At 43.9% G+C, this 22,143-nt stretch overlaps 1 protein-coding gene across 1 annotated transcript in view; it reads right to left on the reverse strand.

Moving 5' to 3' along the window:
• Nucleotides 1-18,899, reverse strand: part of LOC117504536 (gastrula zinc finger protein XlCGF57.1-like) — a gene marked incomplete at its 3' end in the record, with an annotated part of 52,336 nt that extends 33,437 nt beyond the window's left edge. The window contains exons 1-3 of the mRNA XM_034163986.1: nucleotides 18,789-18,899; nucleotides 18,504-18,607; nucleotides 9,083-9,087 (exon numbers count right to left, since the gene is read on the reverse strand). The remainder of the gene's footprint in view (nucleotides 1-9,082; nucleotides 9,088-18,503; nucleotides 18,608-18,788) is intronic.
• Nucleotides 18,900-22,143: the final 3,244 nt, after the last annotated feature.

The raw sequence follows: 22,143 nt of genomic DNA on the forward strand, positions 1-22,143 counted from the left end.
ATGAGGTGGGCTTCATTGATAATTGGCAAAGCTTCTGGGGAAAACCTGGTCTTGTTAGGAGAGACGGCATCCATCCCACTTTAGAGGGAGCAGCTCTCATTTCTAGAAATCTGGCCAATTTTTTGGGATCCTCCAAACTGTGACTGTCTAGCGTTGGGACCAGGAGGCAGAGCTGTGGTCTTATACACCTCTCTGCAGCTTCTCTCCCCCTGCCATCCCCCTATTACCCCATCCCCGTAGAGACGGTGCCTGCTCCCAGACCACCAATAACTAGCAAAAATCTATTTAAGCATAAAAATTCAAAAAGAAAAAATAATATAGCACCTTCAATTGCACCACAGACTAAAACAGTTAAATGTGGTCTATTAAACATTAGGTCTCTTTCTTCTAAGTCCCTGTTGGTAAATGATATAATAATTGATCAACGTATTGATTTATTCTGCCTAACAGAAACTTGGTTACAGCAGGATGAATATGTTAGTTTAAATGAGTCAACACCCCCGAGTCACACTAACTGTCAGAATGCTCGTAGCACGGGCCGGGGCGGAGGATTAGCAGCAATCTTCCATTCCAGCTTATTAATTAATCAAAAACCTAGACAGAGCTTTAATTCATTGAAAGCTTGTCCTCTAGTCTTGTCCACCAAATTGGAAGTCCCAAAAACCAGTTTTATTTGTTATTATCTATCGTCCACCTGGTCGTTACTGTGAGTTTCTCTGTGAATTTTCAGACCTTTTGTCTGACTTAGTGCTTAGCTCAGATAAGATAATTATAGTGGGCGATTTTAACATCCACACAGATGCTGAGAATGACAGCCTCAACACTGCATTTAATCTATTATTAGACTCTATCGGCTTTGCTCAAAAAGTAAATGAGTCCACCCACCACTTTAATCATATTTTAGATTCTTGTTCTGACTTATGGTATGGAAATAGAAGATCTTAACAGTATTCCCTGAAAACTCCCTTTTGTCTGATCATTTTTTAATAACATTTACATTTACCCTGATGGACTACCCTGCAGTGGGGAATAAGTTTCATTACACTAGAAGTCTTTTCAGAAGCGCTGTAACTAGGTTTAAGGATATGATTCCTTCTTTATGTTCTCTAATGTCATATACCAACACAGAGCAGAGTAGCTACCTAAACTCTGTAAGGGAGTTAGAGTATCTTGTCAATAGTTTTACATCCTCATTGAAGACAACTTTGGATGCTGTAGCTCCTCTGAAAAAGAGAGCTTTAAATCAGAAGTGTCTGACTCCGTGGTATAACGCACAAACTCGTAGCTTAAAGCAGATAACCCGTAAGTTGGAGAGGAATGGCGTCTCACTAATTTAGAAGATCTTCACTTAGCCTGGAAAAAGAGTTTGTTGCTCTATAAGAAAGCCCTTCATGAAGCTAGGACATCTTTCTATCATCACTAATTGAAGAAAATAAGAACAACCCCAGGTTTCTTTTCAGCACTGTAGCCAGGCTGACAAAGAGTCAGAGCTCTATTGAGCTGAGTATTCCATTAACTTTAACTAGTAATGACTTCATGACTTTCTTTGCTAACAAAATTTTGACTATTAGAGAAAAAATTACTCATAACCATCCCAAGATGTATCGTTATCTTTGGCTGCTTTCAGTGATGCCGGTATTTGGTTAGACTCTTTCTCTCCAATTGTTCTGTCTGAGTTATTTTCATTAGTTACTTCATCCAAACCATCAACCTGCTTATTAGACCCCATCTGCCAGGCTGCTCAAGGAAGTCCTACCATTATTTAATGCTTCAATCTTAAATATGATCAATCTATCTTTGTTAGTTGGTTATGTACCACAGGCTTTAAGGTGGCAGTAATTAAACCATTACTTAAAAAGCCATCACTTGACCCAGCTATCTTAGCTAATTATAGGCCAATCTCCAACCTTCCTTTTCTCTCAAAGATTCTTGAGAGGGTAGTTGTAAAACAGCTAACTGATCACCTGCAGAGGAATGGTCTATTTGAAGAGTTTCAGTCAGGTTTTAGAATTCATCATAGTACAGAACAAGCATTAGTGAAGGTTTACAAATGATCTTCTTATGGCTTTTCGGACAGTGGACTTATCTCTGTGCTTGTTCTGTTGGACCTCAGTGCTGCTTTTGATACTGTTGACCATAAAATTTTATTACAGAGATTAGAGCATGTCATACGTATTAAAGGCATTGCGCTGCAGTGGTTTGAATCATATTTGTCTAATAGATTACAGTTTGTTCATGTAAATGGGGAATCTTCTTCACAGACTAAAGTTAATTATGGAGTTCCACAAGGGTCTGTGCTAGGACCAATTTTATTCACTTTATACATGCTTCCTTGGGCAGTATTATTAGACGGTATTGCTTAAATTTTCATTGTTACGCAGATGATACCCAGCTTTATCTATCCATGAAGCCAGAGGATACGCACCAATAGCTAAACTGCAGGATTGTCTTACAGACATAAAGACATGGATGACCTCTAATTTCCTGCTTTTAAACTCAGATAAAATGAGTTATTGTACTTGGCCCCACAAATCTTAGAAGCATGGTGTCTAACCAGATCGGAAGTTACTCTGGATGGCATTTCCCTGATCTCTAGTAATACTGTGGAATCGTGGAGTTATTTTTGATCAGGATATGTCATTCAAAGCGCATATTAAACAAATATGTAGGACTGCCTTTTTGCATTTACGCAATATCTCTAAATCAAAAGGTCTTGTCTCAGAGTGATGCTGAAAACTAATTCATGCATTTATTTCCTCTAGGCTGGGACTATTGTAATTCATTATTATCAGGTTTGTCCTAAAAGTTCCCTAAAAAGCCTTCAGTTGGTTCAGAATGCTGCAGCTACAGTACTGACGGGGACTAGCAGGAGAGAGCATAATCTCACCCGTGTTGGCCTCCCTTCATTGGCTTCCTGTTAATGCTAGAATAGAATTTAAAATTCTTCTTCTTACTTATAAGGGTTTTGAATAATCAGGTCCCATCTTATCTTAGGGACCTCGTAGTACCATATTACCCCATTAGAGCGCTTCGCTCTCAGACTGCGGGCCTTACTTGTAGTTCCTAGGGTTTGTAAGAGTAGAAGGGGAGGCAGAGCCTTCAGCTTTCAGGCTCCTCTCCTGTGGAACCAGCTCCCAATTCAGATCAGGGAGACAGATACCCTCTCTACTTTTAAGATTAGGCTTAAAACTTTCCTTTTCGCTAAGGCTTATAGTTAGGGCTGGATCGGGTGACCCTGGACCATCCCTGGTATGTTGCTTTAGACGTAGACTGTGTTTCATAATTATGTATGGCCTTGCCTTGCAATGTGGAGCGCCTTGGGGCAACTGTTTTGTTGTGATTTGGCGCTATACAAGAAAAAAGTTGATTGACTGATTGATCTACACTGATGTGGATGGAGAACCGTACGTGGTGGACACGGGAGCAGAGGTGTCCATGAACCCGCAGAAAGCCTCGAGACCAAGGGATACCTACTGATCCAGTATGCAAATGCGGCAATGGAGAAAAGACCATTTGGAATATGGAAAGGGGTAGTTTGGATAAAGGCCCCTTTAATTTGATAACAGTCAAGGATTTGAGAGAATTGCATCGGCCCAAAAGGCTTCGAACTCTAATAAGACGACGAGTGAAAAAATTACAGGCAAGAGTTGTATGAAGCTGGATTAAAACTCAACCTGAAGAAATGTCAGTTTGAACAATTCAAGGTTAACTATTTGGGATTCCAGGTATCATCAGACCTGGGACTCTCAGAAGTATACCGAGAAAAATTGAGTCAGATTAAACCACCGCAATCTGAGAATGACCTACAGAAAATATTGGGATTGTGTAACTATGTGAGAGATCACGTTCCCACTATCAGAGATACGCAAACAAAAAAGTTGCGAAAGGAGAGGCAACTCCCTATTGGAGCCATACGCACTGGACTATGTACACTGATGGTCGAAGAAGGGTACAGACAATATAGCTTATTGGGCTATATTCTGAAGTATCAGATAAGGATAAATATCGTCCAAAAGGTCAAACGCCAGGGAGTGCCAAGCCGGAGAAGTTACAGCAATACTGGAAGGACTCTTGGAGTTAAACAAGAGAAGAGTAAAAAGGGCTAAAGTGGTTACAGACAGTCATTACTGCGCACAAGCCCTGAAAGAGGACTTATCCATTTGGGAAGAAAATGGATTCGAGGGAGCTAAGGGGAAGCCTGTAGCTCATATGGATTTGTGGAGGAAAATAGCCGAGTTGAGGCTAACAATGGAATTAGATGTGGTACATCAGAAGGCCCATGTAAAAGAAGGAGCACATTGGAGCATGAACGAAGAAGTGGACCGCTATGTGCAGCTGAGAAAAGTCGTTGTTGTCGGGATCGAGAAGTGCGAACAGACACCCAAGGGAAGGGTAGTTCCAAAAGAGTCCGTGAAAGAAGTGGTGCTGGCCGTACATGAAGCGCTTGGCCATGCAGGCACCATTCCCACACGGAAGGAGCTGGAGAAGCTGCAGCTTTGGATTCCGAGAAACCAAGTCTGCCGAGTCCTCAAAGACTGTGAAGTATGTGGTTGATACAATGCAGGACAACGAGGACAAAGGGTGGATGGTTTCACCATAAAGAGTACTGTTCCATGGGGATCAGTATGCATGGATGTTGCCGGGCCCATGGGGGTGACCGATAAGAAAGGAGAAAACTATCTGTTGGTGCTTTTGGACTCTATGTCGGGCTATGTGACTGTTAAGGCCTGTGAGAAAAGCCAACGGCAGCAGTGTGATCAGCATGTTGGATCAAGTGTGTACAAATCTGGGGATACCTAGGGAGCTGAGAATGGACAATGAGACATTTCCGTAATGCTCAGGTCGACCAGTGGTGCCAGAAAAATGGAGTAATGAGAATTTACTCGCCCCCATACACCCCACAAGCAAATGGAGTTGTGGAAAGGGCTATTGGACTGGTGAAAAACTGGATTGGAAAAATGCTAACAGAGGGAATGGAGTACTAAGGCCCTGGAAATTGGACAGGCCCTGAATGACCGCCACCGTGCCCGCAGGCCCACCCCTTCGCAAGAACTGAACCAACGCCCATTTTCGACACCGGAAGTGGGGCGGAGTCAGACTAAAAAGGATGGAGAACCAGAACCAAAGATCCCATTTAAGGTTGGGCAGAAGGTGTGGGTGAGAGCTCGAGATCACCTGACCAACACTGCTGTTAAACCTAAGTATGAGACCACAGATACATACTGGACAGCAACACAGTAAAATTGAAGAAGAAGGGAATCCAAGGAGTAGAGCAGCTGAAGCCAACTCCTAACTAGACGAAACCAGGAGCTAAACATGGCCAAAAACACCCAAGATCTTCCACCCTTCATCAGAATGGCCACTGTCAATGGGGTTGTTGCCTTAAGAAGAACAAGAAATGACCTCTGGGCAGGCAGAGCCCTGAGGATACCATATCATGCAAAGAAAGGATTTTTATCTTGTGAAAAGGAGATATTACAGTGGAAAAAAGTTGAGAATCACTGTGTGATTTGCCGCGAAGAAGTACCGCTGACGGTCCAATGGTCGGGACCTGGGGTTAGAAAAACCCCAATTCCAAGTGGGGCAAGACATGAGTTCAAGCAAATACTTCACAAACCGGTGAAGGTTTTGGATGCACTTGTATGTGGGTTATGCCGACTAACCCAGTTGCCAAGAATGGTCTTTTACACCCAGTGGGACATACGTGGAGACAATGTGGATATGCAGGTGTGTTCATGCTATTGGAATGGACATGCGATCGAGTATTGCCTGGTGTGTAAAGCAAGAACTCATATGGGAAGACTACTGCATGTGGCAAGAGCAGAAGGATGGCAAGTGAGAAGGTTTTTGGACCCCCTGAGGACCTTTCACACCGATGAAGCCTGTTGGGCTAATCCTGCAGCAACAGTTGCACTTTATCAAGCAGAAGGGAATCAAGGCAGCGGTGACGTGAGTCCAACGGTACCAAGTGTCTATTTGATGTTAGAAACAACTAGAGCAGGAGGAAGTGACCAAGCTGCAGGAGGTGGTGAGCGAAAGCCGTCTTTGTTGCATGAAGCTATACATCAAAGTTGGTCCCATGGTCCAGAGTATGGGCAAACTTATGACCCTCCAATAGACACAGTGCACATTCCACTAGTGTTCAGAGTGTATAGAGATCCGGAGCGACCCGGATATACAGACATGATGGGAGGACTGACCGATGATCAACAGCAAAAAGCCCAAGAAGAAGGATGGATCGGCCCTTGGGAATTGACAACTTGGGCCAAATTGATAGAAGAAGTTCTAAAAAATCCAGAAGTTCTACTGGAAGATGCAGAAGAGGTGCCACAAGAAAAAGGGGGCAGAGAAACCCTCATGTATTATTTTACCACTGGACTAGACGCCTGGGGAAATAAAGCAGCAAAATCAAGAAGAAGTCAGCCGAGTACCGCGTGACACCTGAAGAATGGGTGAGAAAGAGGAGGATACAATCTATGGGGGTAGTGGCTAGCAGAGCAGACACTCCTAGTAGGCCGGACCAAATAATTAAGGTGTTGATTCCCTATGTGGGGGTTTACTCTGTCGGGGCACATGTTGACCTCCTGGAGGAACAGCAGCAGTCGTTACACCAACCGACTCAAGGTGAGGAAAAATCAGGAAAGGCACAGAGACGCTGGATGTTTCCCTCCATTTTCCGCGGGATAAGGAAGAAGTAAAAAGAAGCGGCTGTTTGCAAAATGTCACAAGGACCAGATGTAAATAGAGTACCCATTATTAATAATCGAGGAAGACTTGGACCCTATATACAATGTGGCCTTGGTGCTGAGAAACTATACTTAAATTGGCCAGAAAAAGATTTTGAGGAAGAAGACTGGGAACTAGCATCTAATGGATATTATGTCTGAAATTACGAATATAAAAGAGATGCCGACTTAACAGAGACAACAGGACAAAAATTACTTGCTGAATGAGTGCTGAGCGAGGAAAGTCTGCGGCGTTGGTACATAATAGCACGCCGAAGAATACCCCAATCGGTTCCAAGATGTCCAGACACCTACCCTTGGATATTAAATGTGGTTTACCTACAACTCAACGGCCTGAGATTCACATTGAGATGGGGGATTAATTACGTTGAGCCACTCCAAGGAGTCTATGTTGAAATATACCTTAACCAGTGCTTGATCTGGACGAGCCCCAACATGCGACGTCAAATGTACAGACGACTGCAAGACCCAAGATATCACGTTTTAGATAACCAGACATTAAATTTGAGAGTTATCGATCAACCTCAGGCCTGTGTGAGCTGCCTACCCCCAACCATACCAACAATTTTTGTAAATCAAGACTTCTTCTACCTGTACAAAAGAGGAGTCTGGAACTGTTGTCAAGCAAGAAAAATTCAGCTTCAAATTGAGCCTGAGGATCAAGAAGAGAAGCCTATAGTTCCCCTTTATCTAGCCTTATCACAGACCAGGTATTCTAGAAAAGAGTTTTGGCAGCATTGGCAAGATCTATGGAACTATGTACCCCCACATCAGGTACAGAGGATCCCTGAGGGACCCCTCCCTAAACCTGACAGAATAATTGTTACGATGTGGAAGTGGGCGTGGAAAGGAATGGATTCAGAACTTAAGCACCCATCTCCCATCTACAGTCATCTCTTTAAGAGACAACGACTATTCCCTATGGTGGTGCATCTTGGCAGAAAGAGAAGGAGACCGATGGCGGAGTGATAACTCACTCTGAATCATGCTGCGGACCTTCAAACTGGATGAAAATAATGTAAATAGTCTACGTTTAAGACTTCAACTACAAGAGGCACGTTCAACTTTCTGTTTGATTGAGAACCAAACTTTGCCAATATGCACGACAGTACAGTACCTTGACATCGAGAAAGGCGGACGTCTCCCACCTATTAGAAGTGGATGGCGAACCAGAGTACTAGTTGGGCTTTGGCAACCCCCAAGGGCTATACTGATACGACTTAGCATAAAGTCGGGAAGAGGACTATTTCGGAGATCAACTCCTCTGTACTCTGTGATGGCGCAGTATGTCTACAGTGGAACAGCATATTGGGACGCCTATGAGGATATCTTGCACCTACGTAGAGAATTGAATCCTGCATCTTCACAGTGTTTCTACACACCCCAGGGACCACCGCCTGAAATGAAGGAGGTGACAGTCGTCACTTGGAAATGGGCGTGGCGAGGACTAGATATTAGACTCCCATGGCCATCTCCCTTGTTAGTCGCCCTTCTTCAGCAACGAGCATCAAGCGTCTCTGTTGGGAGCACGAGACAAACAACAGCACCTAAGATCATCTATCTCCGAGATGGAAGAACCACGGGAAGACAGCGTGATCACCACGCAACCTCAAAGAACCAAATGCCACTACTGCAACAACCCCAAAAGATGGAGCCGCTGCCACCAGTACCAAGTGAATTCTACTACGAAAATGTTGGAAGAAAGCAGCAGCAACAAAGCCAGCCGCGAAAGAAAAAGTGCCTCCAATGTTGGAGTTGGATGGCCAGAATTACAGCATTATTAGTCACCACTGCTGTACTTCTAGCTATCCTGTACTACTATGGTAGTATGCCCTGGACCTTAACCCATATCAGGGTCCAGTATACAACAACTAAAACTTTTCAACAGACATGTTGGGGAGTTGAATCAAGAAACACCTACATGATATGGGACCAGAATTCTACAGAGAAATGGGCAAAGATGAAGAACCTAACCCAGCAAATGCTAAAGAATACGTGGCTGCAATACTTGAACAACAGTGGGGAATTTCCAACCGTCACCACCAATTACAACCTGACCACCGGAGCAGACATCCTTCAAAACCTACAAGTGAGGGATCAAGAGATTATCGTGGCAACCATCTTACGGTTAAAACAAAGAGAGCGAAGAGAAGTAGGCTGCACTTGGATAAGACCTGAACCTGGCGAGCCAGCCTGGTATTGCTCATGGGGATGCAGAGTACTGCTGGGCTATCGAGCAGGATATTGGGGAAAAAGAAGCTGTTTTTCCAGCATTACCAAGACATGATGTTTGCAGAATGATAATGCCTACCTGGAAACATTGGGGTAACTATAACCTCACCTGTGACAACACCCGCAGAAAAGTGCCGAAAGTGGATACTACATCTACAATGGTCCCTCCGTTGAACAACACTACCGGCATGGGAACAGGAATACAATATTCCAAACTAACCGCCATCCCATCAGCAGCATCGGTGGGATCCACAAAGATATCACCAACACAGGGAAAAACCAAACCACTCCCTACATCACCAACACAAGATACCCAGCAAGTATTAGAACCAAACGTTAAGAGTATTGATAACGCGGCTAAAAATAGATGGAAGAAGATTCATGATTATTGTGTAAAAGAAAAAGTAGCAAAATTAGATAGATTCGACCTATTGGATGTAAATTTCAAAATTATATGGTGCTTGCACCAGTCACCGATTTGATAGACAGGATTACTTGGAAAAAAAAAACAGGAGGCAAAACATGATGAATGGCTTAACGACACCTTTCCGTGGGTCTGGACCGTTCCACTGACACATTTTGAGGGGAATTTTCCAAAGGGATACACGTGGACTGGGCATAGTTTGCGGGGTCCACATAAAGCAAACTTCTATGTGCAAAAACTACCAAAGCCTGATGAGCTAAGGTCAGTACCTCAGGAAGATTTTAGCAAAATTGATCAATGCGTGGCGAATAAAATCTATGGAAGCTTACATGAGACAGAATACCATAATAATTTGGCTGAAGGTTTTGGTAAATCCCCCCGATGTCCCATAGACCAAATTAAGACAGGGAATTGGCTAAGATGGGTATATAACTGTACACAGTTGTTACAGATTCCAAGCATTAAGGGGACCCTTCAAGCATGGCAGGAAGGAGTTAGACGTAGTAAGGACGTCACCTGGTGGGGAATGGAGAAATATGAAGTTGAAGATTGGGTATTCCCCTGTTTGGATCAAAGTAATAATTATTGGGTTAAATATCAATACATCGCCACGGTCTACTCCAGAGACAGAGCTACTTGGTCCAGTGTACTCTGGAGACCAAACCCTTATGTTACGCCACGGCCCTGGAAAATGATTTGTAATAGACGTAATACCACATGCACGATAAGCCTTGCCCGCCAAAATTGTAGAAATGTTCCTGGCTGGGAAGAATATTGTGACGCTTACTATGACGGCGAGTATAACACTTACGGCCATCAAACAGTTTGGGAGAAGGACAGAGCTGGCGCATGGATAAGAGCTTTTCCACCCAACGTTGGATGTGCCAAGGCTGTCCTGGGACATGGAATGTCGAAAAGGAAGCAGGTCCTAGGCCACATAGTGCCATTTGTTGGTGATGCTTTGATAATGCTTGAGGAAGGATATGCCTTCAAGAAAAGTCTATGCGAAAGACGAGAAATTGTCAGTTACGAATGGTTGGGACCCAATCGGATTTACAATGATGGTACATGTGAATCGCCTGCAGAACATTGGTTGAGCTGTGGAAAAGGAAGGGGTCGGCATGAATGTTCTTGGTGGGAAAGAATGCAAATAATAGCTGGAGGAATCATCACCACTTTCGCTGCAGAGACCGGAAAAGTCATTAAAGGTCTCGAAGTGGTGACTGGCTGGATTGGACATTTGTTTGGATATCTTTGGCCCTATCTGTTAATCATAATAGGACTTATTATTGCTGCAGTGATTGGATATGTTTTGTTAAAAGGAAGTTTCGCAGCCGCCCTGCGCTTGTGTGGGAGGAGCACACAACGCAGTGATATGGAGCCCCTCCTCCGTTAGAGGAGGAGCGATGAAGCCTACAAAGCCCGATGCCGAGACACGCCCTGTTCATTCTAACTTGGGGGAGTGAAGGAAGAAGAAGCATCTACATAACAACGTACAAACTTAAGGAGATAAGTAAAAAGAATAAGAGAGCACAATGTCCAACAATACTGGCGGCGTAAATGACACCATTTTCAAAGTGAGTAGAGTGGAGTTTATTGCACTACTGTTAATATGGCTGCTATACTGCTGTGTCGGCCATTGGGACTTACGACAACCACTGCGAATAGTAACGCTACTACATGGATGTGTCAGATTGGCAATCATCAATCTGCACTACGGTCAGAGTGACTTAGGGTTGTCTTTATTCATCACTCACGTCCTCGGTCGCTTTACTCTCCAGTTTGACTGTTGGGGAATATGGCAGTACACATCAATTACAATTTGGATGGTGATAGATATGACAGCAATCTTTTACGCCCCGGCAGTGATAGCTGACATTGTGTGCGAAGCTGTAATGGCCTTGACCCTATTGGCGTACATAGCTACGTTAACTGGAGCCATACAACGCAGGAAACCCTGGCTCTACAAACTTGGACTTATCATAATTTGGGCTTTAGGATGGGGAATGTTATCAGCTTTATACTGGCTGTCCATGGTTAGTCAACTACTCCTGCTGTTATGGTTTATGACCTATGATGCTTGCTTCCTGCGTACGGCTCCTTCAGCTACAGCGGGAATGACAACGTCACCACAGTCCCACTCTCCTACGGTGATCATGAGGCGGCTCTGGCGTACATCTGAATAATCCCGATGAACACTTTTGCTTGCTTGCAATATAATAGTTAAAAGACTAATGTTTCCTCTTACACTATAGGGGGATATAAGATGTATTCATTGTCAAGCCACCCTGGAACAAGTGCTCTACTTCTGGGAGATAACACTGACTCTGTGGTGCCCGACGTGTTATGGCAACAACTTCCCTGTTCAAGTGGCACGGGGAATAGTGGGACGGAAGGATACTTCTTTTCTGCCCCAGGTACCAACAGAAGCATACTTAAAAATTGAGATCGAGGCAGACATGATCTGGCATTCTCTCTTGATTGACCAAATACGAGCTGACACTATAGTGTCTCCAGAGGGATATATGTATTGCCCCGTGTTTACCAAAATGTGGATGTATCCTACGGGAATAAGATTCTCCACAGCTCATCTTGCCGATGGCCGGATTGTGGCCATTGGTCCTTCATTACCACCAGTTCCACGTTCATCTCCACAGCGCAGTGCGGAGGTTGGGGTGCAAACCGAGGATATGAAATGGTGTTTGGAGGTCCTCACGCAGGTGTTCCTGGACGAACACCTTCAACAGCCCGAGCCTGAGGATATTCTCGCTGAAGCTTCACCTCAAATGAAGGATACATCACCACATCCATCTACACCAGTTACATCGTGTTATACACCCGTCAAGCCCACTTCACCATGCGCACCATCGTTCCCTGATGGATTATCATCTCAGGAATATGAGGCAAATCCATCTCCAATGGGATTACCATCACAATCACCACTACTGGATGAGCAGCCTTCTGATAGCGACGGCAATCTACAGATGGGCGGAGAGGAGTACGTGGTGCTGGATGAGTGTCGGTCAACTCCAGCTCCTCCTGTTCTGTCTCCAATGGTGGATGAAAAAGAAGTGCTCACCCTTCATCCTGTCGACGATGACGAGGATGTTTTTATGGAGGTATAGAGAGATCGGCGGAGCTTCAAGTCATGAAGGGGGTGTCAGGAAAGATGACGTTATGCTTGCTTTCAGCTTGTTTTCATCTTGGAATATAATACGTGCCATGGAATTAATATACATGCTGTTGGATTAAACTGCACAGTGTTTCGTACCTTGCAGGAGTAAGTGAGGTCATACCGGACTTTTTGCAAATGGGGAGGCCCACGGAATGAACTCGGTGGTGAAGACGAAGGAATATGTCTCAGAATGATTCTAACATGACAAGTATGATCAAATGAAGTATTAATGTGTTAAAATTAAGAGTTGATTAGAAAAAGTATTTTACAAATAAGTGAAATGAATGATTATATGTGTTGTGAAAGTGTAGGAACATGGACCCACAACAGGGGGCGCAAATGAACAGACAATGGAGTAAGTCAAAATAACAATGCTTTACTGTTGTGAATGTGCACAACGAATACAACCAATCACGGAAATGGACAACAGTCAATTCACAAAAGTGTTGTGTGGGCAGGCTCGAAGATAGGAGACACCTCTCCAAGGTAAGACCGGAACCACACAGCTTCCTCCGCCACAGGACCCCGGGAATACTGGAGCCGCCAAGTCCCGAACTCCCAGGTGGCCACTGCCTCCGCGTGTCGGACCTGGTACTGCTGGCGAGGAACAAAGAACAGTTAAATGGGGGCGCGTTTGCACCCAGAACTCCGAACAGCAGGGAAGTTACCTCCACCTCTCATTGGAACAGTAATCCCCAAACTAAGCACGAATCCAAAAGGATACACTCCGTCAGCTTTGATACGTTACCTCTCAGGTAGAAACGATATCTCGGCAATGAGGTGGAGATGCCGTCCTGCTGATATACCCCACTGATGATTGCTGTCAGCTGTCTCAGGTGATGGGTGACAGCTGTCACCTTGGCTGCTCCCATGAGGCGGCGGCGCCCTCTGGTGCCTGGAGCCCGCACTCCAGGCAGGGCGCCCTCTGGTGGTGGTGGGCCAGCAGTACCTCCTCTTCAGCGGCCCACACAACAATATGAGTTGTTTTTCATAAAGAGTGCAGAGTCAGAGAAAAAGAGGAAGTGAAGAAGATGTTGCAAGTGGGCAAGAAAAGCTGATGTTAAACAACTGATCAAATGATTAAAATGTTGGTAAAAATTAAATTAATAAGGAATGAAAATGTTTGTATATGATCATATGAATTGTTTTTATGTGAAAGAGAGTTGTAATGAAATGATTGAATATGATTGATGTGATTCTAAAGAAATGGTTTAAAAGAATGAATTCTCAGAAAAGCTGAAGTGTTAACAGAAAAGAGGAACTTGAGAAATAAGTTACTGGTAGGGGCTGCGGGGATTTCCAGTAAAGTAGAAGGAGAAGGGAGGAGGTTTTGAGTCAACAGCGTCCCCATGGTAACCAAGATCATCTGAGGACGACAAGAGTCAAGCACATATATAAACTGTGAAACACCAGAAAACGGGGTTATTCTTCCAGGGAGAGGTGCTGTTGCCACTACTCCCCTGCTACGAGGAGATCACAAGACTTGACCATCTTGTGAGCAGCAATTGGAATCGTGGAGTGAGAGGACTGGAGCCATAAAAGATCATTTGAGAGAGATTTCAACTCCCACTCAAGCCGTCCAGTCACAGAGTAGCAGAACAACGGAGAGTAACCACTGGCCTTAACTCTGAGTGGGGAATGTTCAACGATTTCTCTCTCAAGGAACATCACCGCATACCAGAATGGATTAGATCAACTTTTGGTTGATTGAAGACGGAATAAATTCTTTGTGGATTAACTTCCTGAAGGATTACAACATCACACAAGGATCGTGGTCAGCTAACGATTAATAGCTGATGAAGAGGAAATCAAGTTCATCGAGCTGGGGACCCTAACCTCAAAAACCTCCTTCCCTCACTCCTAGAAAAAATTGTTAAGAAGTCAATCCAGTCCCAGTCAAAGTAAGATCAGTCAGAATTATTGAATTAAAAACAAAAATCTCTGCCAATCATTATTCTAATTATACTTGAATTACTGTTGTGAAATTATCACCATATAATCTATGTTGATTATGTTATTGGCACTTGCAAAACCTGCAATAAATTTCCAAGCATGCAGTTAAAGTGTTAAGGCTCGGACATTGGATTATTGATGCTTCTTAAGGTGTAAAAGTTAAAGTTTATTGGGTGTACAACATCAAAAAGGCTCTAAAAGGTTAGTCTGTTTTTTTAATGAAAATAACACATCCTGGGGACTCGCTGTACGAGTCACTAAATTCAAAAGCCTGGCTATTCGACCGGGGTGCGGGATCAGCTTCAGCGGGGTGGACGTCCGGATGGAGGCAGTGAGCAGCTAGACGAATCTCCTCGCCACCAGCTTGAACAGCCTTTGTGCAGCCCTGCCGGGTAATACCCGTGGAGACACAAAGGTTGGACCCCAGAGACGGAGAGCTGGTTTTTACACAAACACACTCATCGGAGGGTGAGCGTGTGCCGTGTATCTAAAAAGCGGGATCTGACAACCCTTACTAAGACCATCTACTGTACATGTGTATTTTTGTGACCAAAATATTTTTTCATAACTAGACTTACTTGATTTTCAGCATTCTCCACTTTCAGCATGGCACACTTGTCAACAAACATACATGTACATGTATATCCTCAAATACATGTACATGTATAATCCAATGTTCTATGTCCATTGAACTGTCAGACCATATAAGGTTTATATTTAGTCGATGTGACCTCCACCTAGGCGCACCGGATTATAAGGCGCGCCCTCAATTAGCGGGTACTTAACCCTTACAAAAGGCGCACGCTAAAACATATAGTCTACAAAGAAAAAAAAGGTCACAGAAGCAAAACGGTGAGTTTATTTGAACTTTTTAACAACTTTGAACCGGTATTTAACAATATGGTACTCACATTATTTTTTATTATGGTTCTATCACAAATCCATCGAAGTCCTCATCTTCTGTGTCTGAATTGAACAGCTGAGCAATTTCGCCATCAAACACGCCAGGTTCCCGCTCATCTTCCCTATCATCATCGCTATCGTTTTTAACTTCAGCTGAATGGTGACTGTAGAGACGCTTCTCCCGGCTGTTCTTTGTTCGATGACCCATTGCTCGAGTTGGTCTTCTAGCTGTGGCCACCTCGCTTTGCTTCCGCGGAAACTCCGTTTGGTCTTTTATCTTGGCGCAGTTCATTTTCTTGTTTCCTCCACTTACGTACCATAGATTCATTTATCTTGAATTCTCTCACAGCTGCTCTATTCCCATGAACAACCGCGTAACTGATAGCCTGCAGTTTGAATTGTGCCTCGTAAGCATGTCTCTTCGCTGGCGCCATTTTTGGGGGTCAAACAAATGTTTTGCAGGATACCTGTAGTATACGGTAACTACCGGAGGAGTGGTGGAGGTAAGTGTACGTACCACGGACTCACGGACTCTTCTCTGATTGGTTTATTGCTGGCATCATACGTACGCTACGCTACCTGCGTACGTACTTTACGTATTATGTAATGTTCTCCGATTGGTTTATTGCTGCCAGGGTATGTACTCTATGCTGCCAGCATACGTACTTTACGTATTACGTCCCTGTTTCAGCGGGAAATGGTGCGATATTCCGACGGTCAAAGACAACGTCGGTCGTTTTTACAGATTTTGGAATTCGGTGCACACATAAGGCGCACCGAATTATAGGGCGCACAGCCGATTTTTGTGAAAATTTAAGGCTTTTACATGCGCCTTATGGTGCGGAAAATATGGTACATCATACTGGTCACTGATCAGCACAGCGTTACTTCTGCGTTCGGCTGACTGACGGACTGATCGAACTTGCTGCGTCAGCGATAAACAAAGACCACTCAGTGTTCTGAACAGACGACAATTTTATTAAACAAAGGTACTCCTGGCATTAATATTTTTTTGCATTCTTACCCCCCCCCCCCTAAAATTTTCTCAACGGATTTGGACGTTTCACAAAATCGACCCCCGGGACTGTCAAATCCGTGGAAATATCTCATCCCTGAGTATGCTGCTGCTAATACGTGAATGTGTGTTTCTTCTCTTTATGTTTTGTTTGTTTTACTAGTATTACTGAAGCCATTTCTTTTGTAATCAAAATGGTAAATGCACTGCATTTATAGAGCACTTTCCATCTGAATTAAAAGCTCAAAGCACTTGACAATGATTAATCGCATTTACCTATTCACACTCGTACAGCGATGTCAGGGTGGAGCATCCTGAAGATGAAGGACCTTGCCCAGCAGGCCTTAGTAATTATCCAGCCTTATGGGGGTTTGAACTAAGGATACTCTGATCACAAGTCTGCAATTTGCATACAGGGCAGGTGTTGGTGTGGAGGATGCCATCCTCTACCTGCTACACTGAGCCCACTCACACCTGGATAAGGGAAGCAGCACAGTCAGGAATCTGTTCCTGGACTTCTCCAGTGCCTTCAACACCATCCAGCTCCTTGCGCTTCAGGACAAACTGAACAGGATGTGGGCGGTTCCCTGCCTGGTCACTTGGATCTCCAGCTACTTCATCAACAGGCCGCAGTATGTCAGGCTGAGGGACACCACATCTGACACTGTGATCAGCAGCACTGGAGCAGCACCGGAGCACCAGAGGGCACGGTGCTGGCCCCTCTTCTTCTCATCCTGTACACCTAAGACTTCTACAACTCTGAGCTGTGTCACATCCAGAAGTTTGCAGATAACACAGCCATTGTTGGATTCATCAGGGATGACAGAGAGGAAGAGTACAGGAGCCTAGTGAGGAACTTTTCTGCCTGGTGCCACACAAACCATCTACAGCTCAACACTTTGAAGACAAAGGAGCTGGTCATTGACTTTGGGAAGTCCAGACCAAGTCTGCAACCAGTTCTGATCAAGGGAGTTGAGATGGAGGCTGTGGATTCCTACAAGTACCTCGGGCTGTGGCTGGACAGAAAACTGGACAACCCACACCAACCATCTGTACAGGAAGGGACAGAGCAGGCTGGACTTCCTGAGGAGGTTACAGTCATTTACCATCTGCAGGAAACTCCTGTGGATGTTCTACCAATCCGTGGTTGCCAGCGTCCTCTTTTACATCGTTGTGTGCTGGGAAGGCAGCACATCCAAAAAGGACACATCCAGGTTGGACAAACTTATCAGGCAGGTAGGCTCTGTGGTTAGCATGAAGCTGGACTCCTGCATCAGACTGGAGTGCCCTCTGGGCATCACGCTACTCAGCCTCCCCGGTAAAGTCTACTCTAGGGTGCTGGAAAGGGGGGTTCGGCCGACAGTCGACCTTCAGATCAAAGATGACTTTCCCTGTAGATTCACGGCTGGTGAACTCATACCTTAGGTGCAGATTTAACGGCCGACTGATTCTGCTCTTTTTCTCTCTGTCTGAGGCATTGACAACAACACTGACTGATCGTGGCCCAGCACCACCAAGGCACCGGACTGACCTCGGGATGCCACGTCTGTTCCACGACTGACCAGAGGTCCTGACCTGCAGCCTACTGGTGCTGGACATTATATATTAGAGATCCAAGATGGACTTACTGTATTTAAGGACTCTGTTTTTGTTGCATTTTCATTTTTCCCCCCCACTTATTTTCATTTATATAGCGCCAAATCACAACAGAGTTGCTTCAAGGCGCTTCACACAACTAAGGTCTAACCTTACTAACCCCCAGAGCAGCAGTGATAAGGAAAAACTCCCTCTGAGGAAGAAACCTCAAGCAGACCAGACTCAAAGAGGTGACCCTCTGCTTGGGCCATGATACAGACACAAATTACAGAACAATTCACAAAACTGGAAATGCTGTTGGTGCACAGGACAGAAGGGTCTCCAGCACAAATACCACACCCATCTCTGGGTGGAGGTGCACCCGCGGTACGCTCTGTTTCCTAATAAAATGAATTAAAAGCATGCCAGTATGCTAGCCATATGAAAAGGAAAATAAGTGTGTCTTAAGTCTGGACTTACTGTCTCATTGTATGCTGTCACATGAAGAAGGCACAGCAGCATTCCTGCATTGTGTTGCTTTGTGTAATGAAGATGCTGTTGCTGGTCTCAACTTCTCTAATACACTGACAAAGGAACAGAATGGAAAATGTTCACCCCATAGGCACATACAACTCGCTAGCCACTACTAAGGAGAAAAGCATCAATGAAGACATAAACATTCACCATGTTACAGATTGTCAAAACACACAAAGTAACAACCAGCCACAATTAAGATCATTAACTAGAACAGAAAACATTACTCACCCTATGTGTGCTCAGAGTTGGAAACAGGCAGGAAGGAAAGATACAACCACTGAAGTAACCTGCAGTCTGCTGACCCCTACTGGTGAGACAAGACAACCCACACATCCATCCTTAGGAAAACAACACGCACACACACACACACAAATTTCATAATTTTGCCTCTGTGCAACACCACAATGCAGCTGAAATTAAGCAATCAGCATGTGCATACAGAGAATATTTTCACGTTTAATTTAAGAAGTTTAACATAAACATCACAGAAACTTAAACTCTGATCTCACAGGAAACAGGAAGCCAGTGAAGAGACGCCAAAATGGGTGTAATGCGGTCAAACTTTCTGCTTCCTGTCAAAAGTCTGGCAGCAGTATTTTGAACCAACTGGAGACCCCTAACGCTGGACTGCAGTAAACCAAAAAACAGAACCATGCAGTAGTCTAATCTGGAAGAGACAAAGGCATGAATCAGGGTCTCAGCATGCCCGTAACATCTATCTTCACTGAGCTGAGCTGCTTGCTAACCCAATTGCATGAATTACCACATGAATGCTTGTATGATCTGATGATATTTTCTTTTGATTCTCCTTCCCTTATGTACAGTCAATCCAATACATGCGTATTGGTATCAGATGCTATGGCAACAAGCTTGTGAACATGTCCTTTTCAATAGAACATAAGAATTTTCCTTAAGTTATTTTTGCCCAGTGGTGGGCACAGCCAACCAAAAATTTATCGGAAGCTACAGCTAACTGATAACTTCCAGTATTGTCTCCAGTACATTTGCAACTACTAACAAGCTGATTTTGAGTTTTAACACCACGACCGCTTCTGGTAGCATCAAAGGCGACCACAGACCCAAACAATGAGTCAGCACTTCTGTCTTTGTGTGTCCTGCCCACTGCTGGAGGATCCTGTTTACTACATAGCTTACAGCAGTGAAGCAGCTGAGAGGAGCAGCAAAGCTAAACTCTCTACTCAATGGCAGTGTCGCCGTGAGGCGGAGGTCTTGGAAAATAAAGCAGTGCTGACTTACGGATTTGATTTATAAATAAAATTAATACCGATAGAATAACTCCATTAATGTCATTTCTGTAATTTTACAAAGTTAAGATATAAAATATCTTTTCATTTTAAATAATGCACTAATTCTGAAGTTTTGTAACAAACACAGACAGATGCCAAAGGGATTATGGGTAAAATGTGCCTCCGCTAACACTGACTGGTTGACTCATTCATTCTATGTAAAAACCAAGACATTAATGTGCGGTGTGTGTGGTGGTGTTTACATATGAATGTGCTTTTGTAAAATATGCATTTTTTTATTTGTGAAAATAAAAAACAATGCCAAAAAGTCAAGTTGTTATTTTGAAAACCATCTGATATAACCGGGGTCAAAATAAACAGAACACTGCCATCTACTGGCATCCAGACGCTCATACTGCCATGAACACTGAACACTACTGGCCAGTAGATGGCAGTAGAGACCGTGAAAACTTGTCAAAACAAAATTCCAGACAATCTGTGTCTGCTACATTTAAGATGCGTGGAATTTAATAAAGGCAAACTGAATTTCAGACACTATATATATATCAATCAATCAATCAATCAACTTTTTTCTTATATAGCGCCAAATCACAACAAACAGTTGCCCCAAGGCACTCCACATTGTAAGGCAAGGCCATACAACAACCATGAAAAACCCCAACGGTCAAAACGACCCCCTATGAGCAAGCACTTGGCCACAGTGGGGAGGAAAAACTCCCTTTTAACAGGAAGAAACCTCCAGCAGAACCAGGCTCAGGGAGGGGCAGTCTTCTGCTGAGACTGGTTGGGGCTGAGGGAAAAAACCAGGAAAAAGACATGCCATGAAGGGGGGCAGAGATCGATCACTAATGATTAAATGCAGAGTGATGCATACGGAGCAAAAAGAGAAAGAAACAGTGCATCATGGGAACCCCCCCACAATCTACGTCTAAAGCAGCATAACCAAGGGATGGTCCAGGGTCACCCGATCCAGCCCTAACTATAAGCCTTAGCGAAAAGGAAAGTTTTAAGCCTAATCTTAAAAGTAGAGAGGGTATCTGTCTCCCTGATCTGAATTGGGAGCTGGTTCCACAGGAGAGGAGCCTGAAAGCTGAAGGCTCTGCCTCCCATTCTACTCTTACAAACCCTAGGAACCACAAGTAAGCCCGCAGTCTGAGAGCGAAGCGCTCTAATGGGGTAATATGGTACTACGAGGTCCCTAAGATAAGATGGGACCTGATTATTCAAAACCTTATAAGTAAGAAGAAGAATTTTAAATTCTATTCTAGAATTAACAGGAAGCCAATGAAGAGAGGCCAACACGGGTGAGATATGCTCTCTCCTGCTAGTCCCCGTCAGTACTCTAGCTGCAGCATTCTGAACCAACTGAAGGCTTTTTAGGGAACTTTTAGGACAACCTGATAATAATGAATTACAATAGTCCAGCCTAGAGGAAATAAATGCATGAATTAGTTTTTCAGCATCACTCTGAGACAAGACCTTTCTGATTTTAGAGATATTGCGTAAATGCAAAAAGGCAGTCCTACATATTTGTTTAATATGCGCTTTGAATGACATATCCTGATCAAAAATGACTCCAAGATTTCTCACAGTATTACTAGAGATCAGGGAAATGCCATCCAGAGTAACGATCTGGTTAGACACCATGCTTCTAAGATTTGTGGGGCCAAGTACAATAACTTCAGTTTTATTTGAGTTTAAAAGCAGGAAATTAGAGGCCATCCATGTCTTTATGTCTGTAAGACAATCCTGCAGTTTAGCTAATTGGTGTGTATCCTCTGGCTTCATGGATAGATAAAGCTGGGTATCATCTGCGTAACAATGAAAATTTAAGCAATACCGTCTAATAATACTGCCTAAGGGAAGCATGTATAAAGTGAATAAAATTGGTCCTAGCACAGAACCTTGTGGAACTCCATAATTAACTTTAGTCTGTGAAGAAGATTCCCCATTTACATGAACAAACTGTAATCTATTAGACAAATATGATTCAAACCACTGCAGCGCAGTGCCTTTAATACCTATGACATGCTCTAATCTCTGTAATAAAATTTTATGGTCAACAGTATCAAAAGCAGCAATGAGGTCCAACAGAACAAGCACAGAGATAAGTCCACTGTCCGAAGCCATAAGAAGATCATTTGTAACCTTCACTAATGCTGTTTCTGTACTATGATGAATTCTAAAACCTGACAAACTCTTCAAATAGACCATTCCTCTGCAGGTGATCAGTTAGCTGTTTTACAACTACCCTCTCAAGAATCTTTGAGAGAAAAGGAAGGTTGGAGATTGGCCTATAATTCAATCAATCAATC

This window comes from Thalassophryne amazonica, chromosome 2 (genome assembly GCF_902500255.1).
Source record: "Thalassophryne amazonica chromosome 2, fThaAma1.1, whole genome shotgun sequence".
Lineage (NCBI taxonomy): Eukaryota > Metazoa > Chordata > Actinopteri > Batrachoidiformes > Batrachoididae > Thalassophryne > Thalassophryne amazonica.